At 46.4% G+C, this 7,401-nt stretch overlaps 1 pseudogene; it reads right to left on the minus strand.

Annotated features, from left to right (window-relative positions):
- On the minus strand, positions 1-2,051 carry LOC136503085 (uncharacterized; annotated as a pseudogene).
- Between the last annotated feature and the right edge of the window lie 5,350 nt (positions 2,052-7,401).

A 7,401-nucleotide genomic window follows, 5' to 3' on the forward strand; every position in this document is an offset into this window, starting at 1 on the left:
CTATGCAACGATGAAATTCACTGCATCTTGATAAATTTCCTTATCTACTTGTTGCCTTATTGGAAGTTGATGAATTCTCTCTAACGTTCCCTTCTTCATATGAGGGATAGCATAATGTTGCCCTCCTTTTAATTGCGCGCATAATCTCTATCATGCACCCCTGCAGTGTTAGGAATACATGGTTTGACCTGTCCACCGGATATTCTAAATACGCTTTGATCACATTCAACTCAATTTCTTGGATGTTTGATGGAGATGACTTTTCAAATAATGCCTGCAGAGCTGCAAAAAAAACTCAGATCCAAAATATTAAGATCCGAAGAGTTGGGTGGCTGACACATTAGCCGTATATCCCACCCATCTGCTTGTGGAGCACGACAAAAATCTGGATCGTCAACTGCAATGTGCATCTTCGCGTTATCTTGTTGGATGAATATAGGACATCCTCGTTCTTCAGCAGGCTATTTTTTTTATGGACGGCAAGACCTTTTCAATGAGAAACTTTCGGATAGTATCTCTCGTGACCGATGTCATGGCCTTCAGCTACATGGTTCCTGTACATACAACCATGTAAGTAGAGTAACCAAGATTAGTAGAGTAATCCTAATTTAAGTAAAATTAAACAGCTTACCCCTAGGCCTATTGGGACTTCGCCTCTTGGCTGGCTCCAGGTAAGTGAAGGGAAAAATCCCTATCTTGCCATCAAATGTGCATACACCGTTCTCAAATCTTGGGCGGGCTTTCACGCCTAAAAACATCACCTTTTCAATGAAATTTTTGCTCTTCACAGTTCTTCGAGGGATCTGTTCGTCAGGCGCCAAGTAATAAATTTGGTTTTTCTTTGTCCTAGAGAACCATTTCTCATCTATGTAAATGACATTGTATAAAGATTTGAAGGTTGGATCATCTGGTATGCTTCGACTGTCAAGCATATTTACACAAAATCCCACACGTTCCTTCATGTTTTGTTCTGTTAAGGTGAACTTTATGGCATTTGTATGACGCCTCAACTTTCCTTCTTTGAGCCGGTCATGCAATGTGCTCTTTGGCCAGCGGCGGATCCAAGAAAAATTTTAGGGAGGGGCTGAACAACACATACCTCCGACTACTGCTCGATCTTAAGTCTCAGCCCTACCTACACTATAGAATTTTGCCTAAAAATTCACCCCCCCCCCCCCCCGCTGGATCCGCCCCTGTCTTTGGCACATGCAAGGCGTTGGGTAGGTCACGGACAGTATGACGCTGTCTAAGCGGCACATCTTTTATGGCATTTGGGTTAAATGTTTTTTTTACCACAAATTTTTTTGTTGTTGTTTTCAAAAGCTAAAATTCCACCACCAGTTTGTCCAGTTCGCCATACGCGCGGGATAACTCTCCACGAAACCCCGTATCAGCAGCAACGGACTTCGTTACTCCCTCCTTCATCATGCTTGGAGCTGATCTTTCTAAGCACATGGCATAGATGATCCTTTTTATGTCAGGAGGGTAGTGCCTCCTCCTCTTGATATTGTTAGGAGTGCCTACACACACAAAAAAACATGCTCGTGTTCAAATATCCGTACGTGCATGGGACATGCAGCAACAAAAACAAATGAGAAAAAACAATGACGCCTGCATCAGAACGTCCATCGGGTACCAACCTGAATCCAATGCCATGAAATCAGCTTCATCGGCAGCGGCGTCATTTTGGTCCATGGCATGTGCACCGTTGTCCGTTTCTTCAGTTTGGTCCATGGCGTGTACACCGTTGTCCGCTTCTCCAGCTTCAGGTTGAGCCACGGCGTCTCCTTCGGCTCCAGCTTCATCCGTGCCATCAGCTGCGTCGTTGTCGCTCTCGTTGTCATCGCCATCACCTGCGATGGATGCCGCTGAACTATTACACTTGGAAAGGCACAAATGGGAACACAATCGAAATATAGAAACGGAAACCAGGAATGAGTACCTTCGTTGCCAGGGTCCCAAACGAAATCATAGTTCAAATCAAGTATGCCTCCTTCATATTCCTCAATTTCATCCCAATCAATAGGCTGATTCAGATCTAGACCGGGCATTATGAGTAGAGGGAAGATTAGAGGAGTAAGATGTGGTGTCCACTGTGAATAAGCATTTCCTATATTTATAGGAGGAACATACTGGAGGCATAGGCCGTGGCGCCACATGCAAATCAATTTCTATTAGCGCCAATGAAAATTTTGTAGGCGCCGAGGGACAAAATGGGCACGCACCAAGGAAGAAAATTTCGGTCATGCGAGAGAAATTAGCGCGCCGTGCATGCAGTTCCTTTGGCGCCCCAACGGAAAAAAAAACCATCTGCATGCATGCAGGGAGGGGCAAGCACTATAGGGAGACGCGCTCTTTGCCGAGTGTCGAAACACGGGCACTCGGCAAAGAGGCAGTTTGCCGAGTGCCGCACTCGGCAAATCCGGCCCTCGGCATGTCAGACACTCGGCAAAGAATAACCCTCGGCAAAATACCTCAACCGACGCTGGTGGCCCCTCTGTCATCCTTTGCCGAGTGCTGGCTGTTAGCACTCGGCAAACGTGCTGTCTTTGCCGAGTGCTGCAAGCCTGGCACTCGGCAAAGAGGTTCCTTTGCCGAGTGCCAATTCTGACACTCGGTAAAGTATTTTTATTTTTATTTATTTTTGTTTTCAAATTTTTTCTGTGGCATTTATACAGTACCTTGAAGCACATGTTCCAATTTAAAACTTTTCTATGACTTTTTGGTATATTTTTTTAATTTTTTATGTTTACTTGAATTTTTCTCGAAAAAGTAAATTTGAGCTGCAGGTGCATTAGAATTTAGCGATTAAAAAAATGGTATTCATGTTTTTGAGTGCATTTTGAGGCTGTGTGCAAGGACATTCGTGAAATTTTGAACATCTGTTTCACGAAACATGACCACCATTTTGGTAAACAAGTGTTTTTTAATTATATAAAATGCAAACGAAGTCCGAAAATCACGAAACTTGTAGAGGTGTCGTGTCATCGCATGTAGAGGCTGTGGTTAAAAATTTAGAAGTTTCCGAGCAAGTTGTGACGTATGATACCTAAAACCCAGACATCTCCACATGTGATCACTTGTTAGCTCTTACTAAGTTTGACGTTCCAAGTTGCCTGATTTCATTTCTCTCCTGCTTAAACTTGCAGTGCCAAAGGGATGTGTCTATAAGTGCTGAATTACAACAGGTGGCCAATGGCTTTGACTATAAGGTTTTGTCATTTAACGCTTATGACGTGAATGGATATCGCTTCCACACAACAAGGTATGAGCAGAGTCGTCCCAATCCAAGGACCACGAATACCGGAGTATTTACGTCGGGCACTGATCAGGAGGAGTATTATGGGACAGTTGAAGAAATATATGAGCTCGACTACCATGGTTCCAAAGCACTTAATCCTGTCATATTCAAATGCCAGTGGTTTGATCCTACAGTATCAAGAAAGTCCCATCAACTTGGGATAGTCGAAACTCGACAGGATTTCTTCTATCCAGGAGAAGATGTCTATATTGTGGCTCAACAAGCCACACAAGTTTATTATTGTCCATATGCTTGCAAAACTGACCCACGTCTTTAGGGTTGGTATATTGTGCACAAGGTATCACCACATGGTAGATTACCTCGCCCAAACCCTGATGATTACAACTTGAACCCAAACACGCATGACAGAGAGTTCTATCAACAAGAAGAGGGGCTACCAGGGATGCTTGAGATAGACTTAACCGGAGAGATTGAAATGGAAGCAAACGAGGAATGGGTTGTTGACGAGGACGCTGCAACTGAGGTGCATGATCCGAAGGACTTGGAAATGCTTGATGGACTATGACTAGGCAATGACAACGATGAGGATGAGCCTGTTGAGGATTTGGACAATCTTGATAGTGATGATGATACCTATCGTCCAGATAATCCTGATCATGAAGAATATTAGAAATACATTTTCTTTATTTTGCATCTCTTACTAAGTACGTCTCATTTATCTGTACTTACTGGTTTACTCTTTTTAATTGCAGGTGATGGGGCCCACTAGGAGGAGCTGCCCCTCGATTTACGCCAACCGGAGGGACATGGCGGTGGCTGAGGAGGCGGAGGTGTCAGAGAGGCCGAGGAGGCTGAGAGGCAGGCCTAGGCGGGAGCCGTTCACTGACCACGGGCGCAGCTCCTCATGCGACCCTGTGCACGACGATGACCTTCAGCACATGGTGGATGGGGACGGGGGGGTCCACGGACGGAGGACGAGGAGGTGGTTCTAGCGATGGAGGACGAGGAGGCCGCGACGGTAGGGGGTTCTAGTTCCTCTAGTATGTTGAAGCCCTACCAGCGAGGTCCCTCAAAGCTCCCGAAGCGACCGATACCTGTTGAGAGGCGCCCACTGATTGCACCTGAGGGTGATAAGTAAGTAACTTCATATGTTCTTCATTTGATATGTTGAAAAATCATAATAACAAGTAATAACTATTGTGGACCACTTGTGCAGGAACTGGGTGCTTGTGGACCAGGCAGCCCTGGCACGTAATGTGAATGGCATCCTAGGACTTTTGTGCAAGGAACACTTCCCTGGCCTAATTAGGAAAGGAGATCAAGATTGGGAGCCAGCCTGGACGTTCGACCACTATGCCCTCGTGCAGGATGCTCTAGATCGTAATGGCATCCGTTGTAGAAACAAGGTAGATCGGGTGATTAAGGAGTTGTGGGTAAGTCTTTCTTGCACTACATTCCTCAATTCCTCGCATTCATTGGACGTTCTTAAAATAAAATAATGGATACCTTGTGTCTTTATGCAGGACTTCTTCAGAATCCAGGAGGGACAGGAGGAAAGTGCGTATCAGGTGGCTTACGCTTCCTGTAAAAGGTGTGTCACGGACTTGCACTACGAGTCCCGCATCTTGGCCCACATAGACTACAACGCCAAGTTCCTACTTAGGCGTGTCAACAAAGAGGAGGCAAGATGGATGACGCTGACAAGAGAGCAGTACATACAGGTAAATACAAAACATGAATATTCATTTCTTTTGAGATTAAGTATGCCTAATTTGATCTTCTGATATGTCGTCTACTTGATGTCCTATAGGCGATTCCAAGCTGGTGCGCCACCCACCCCGATTGCTGGGAATATATTGTGGACACCTGGTTGGACGGGGACTGGCAGAAGAAGCACGAGGAGGCCCACGATAGGCGTTTGTAGATGCCAGGTGTACCTCACCATCAGGGCAGCCACAGCCTCAGCAAATATGCAAAGGCATGTGTAAGTCTCCGCCATTGCTCTAATCTAGCCGCGCTCAATTCTGCATCATTTCTAACCACATGTTGTTGTTTTTCTCGTAGTCGGATGCACACGATGGCCAGCTAGTTGGTCAACTCAAGGCATATGCTCTGGCTCACATGGGCAAGGCGACGGCTGACATCGAGTACAACCCAGATGCCCCGGTTGAGGCGTACACCAACTCCAGCGTCCACACCCGCCTCTCTTTATACACGGAGGCGACAAGGTCAGTCCATGGGCCGAGCTACGATCCGAGAACCGAGGAGTGCCTTGATCCTCAGCTCATGATGAGGGTGGGGCAAGGCAAGAAGCATGGGTGGTTCTGGATTGGCGACGACGTCCTCGACACGGCCTCTACTCCTCTCCACCAGCTCCGAGCATCGAGCACGAGCTCAAGCGTGCCCATACGCCAACGGCCGACCATGGTGTCGGCACTCCAGGTAAGCATTCCTGTTTCATTCGTCGTTCTTTGACTTTTACATACCTTACCTATGCATTATTGAAACATTGGGGTCAAATGTTGTAGGCCCAGGTGCAGGAACTGCAGGCCAAGCGGGAGGTCGAGCAGCAAAGGCTACAGGCTTTGGAGGCCCAGCGGGAGCAAGATCAGCGGCAGATGGCCGAGATGATCAAGTTCATGCAGCAAATTGGCCAGCAACAAGGTTGGGCGATCCCACAGACGCTGCTTGCTCCAGATCCACCTCCACAACGTACTGATTCTACCCTGGTGAGTATAAGTACGAAGTTTTACTTTCTATGCTGAAACTTAGAGAAACCTAGTGAAACCTAGTGGTGGTGGTGGTGTTGGTGTTGGTGGTGGTGGTCATGGTGTTGTGGTGCTCATGGTGGTGGTGGTGGTGTGGTGGTGGTGGTGGTGAAGTGTTGGTGATGTGGTGGTGGTGGTGGTAGTGGCGGATATTTATCTTGCATATTTATCTCTTCTCTTGTTGCTCACGTACAATCTCTTCTATTTTGTGCAGCATCAATCGGGGGCGGCGTCGAACCACCTCGGATGGTCGCTGGGATCGCACTTTGGGCCATCCCAACCCGGACCGTCGCCGTGAGCTTCAAATGGCAGCCATTGTGATATAATGCACTTGTGAACTTTGTGAACTATGCTTGTGTGTTTGGACTTTGGACTTGGGAGTCGAGATTGTGATACTTGTATGCTATGTTTGTGTTTGTGGTGGATTCTGATATACATTTGTATTATATATATATTTGTGTGATATATAGTTGTGTTATATATATATATGATCTATATCTTGTTTGCAACGATGGAAGACTAAAAACCAAAAAAAATGAATTTTTTCACTTCTTTACCGAGTGTCAGCAAAGCTGGGAATCTGCGTCACTGGCCTTCCCAGCTTTGCCGAGTGCCATGGGCAAGGCACTCGGCAAAGAAAATTCAAAAAAAAACAAACTGTTTTGCCGAGTGCCTGCCTACAGCCTCGGCAAAGAAAATTCAAAAAAAAAAGAAAACAGGCTTTGCAGAGTGCCATATGCAGGCACTCGGCAAATCATTTTAAAAAATAAAAAAAATAAAAAACACATTTCTTTGCCGAGTGCCGACGCGTGGCACTCGGCAAAGGGACCGTCACCGTGACCTGGCCATCACGGCGGCTTTTCTTTACCGAGTGCCATCGTGGCACTCGGGAAATCCTTTGTCGAGTGCCCGACACTACGCCAGATTTGCACATCATTGCCGGCATCATCACTGTCAGATTTGTGAGAACCGGCAGTGATGTACTTTCACTGCCGGTTATGAGCTTGAAAATGAAAAAATGATTGGGGTTGGGCTAAAACCGGCAGTGAAGGACCACATCACTGTCGGTTTGTGGTTTGAACTGGTAGTTTTTGGCGGGCACTCATCACTGTCGGTTCAAGCCACAAACCGGTAGTGATTGTGCTCTATCACTATCGGTTCTAGCCAAGAGCCAATGGTGATAAGCCTACTACATAAAAAGGCTACAACCGTCCTCTTCTTCCTCCCCTCTTCCATCCTGAGAACAGAGGCGCGCTTTTGGGCCCTTCCCTCCATTGTTGCGGCTGCTCTTTACCATGAAGCTAGTGCTTGGATTTTGAAGAATGGCTTGATCTTTTTGCTTTAAGGTTAGTAACAAACATCCACTCCTTT

This window comes from Miscanthus floridulus, chromosome 14 (genome assembly GCF_019320115.1).
Source record: "Miscanthus floridulus cultivar M001 chromosome 14, ASM1932011v1, whole genome shotgun sequence".
In the NCBI taxonomy this organism is placed as follows: Eukaryota; Viridiplantae; Streptophyta; class Magnoliopsida; order Poales; family Poaceae; genus Miscanthus; species Miscanthus floridulus.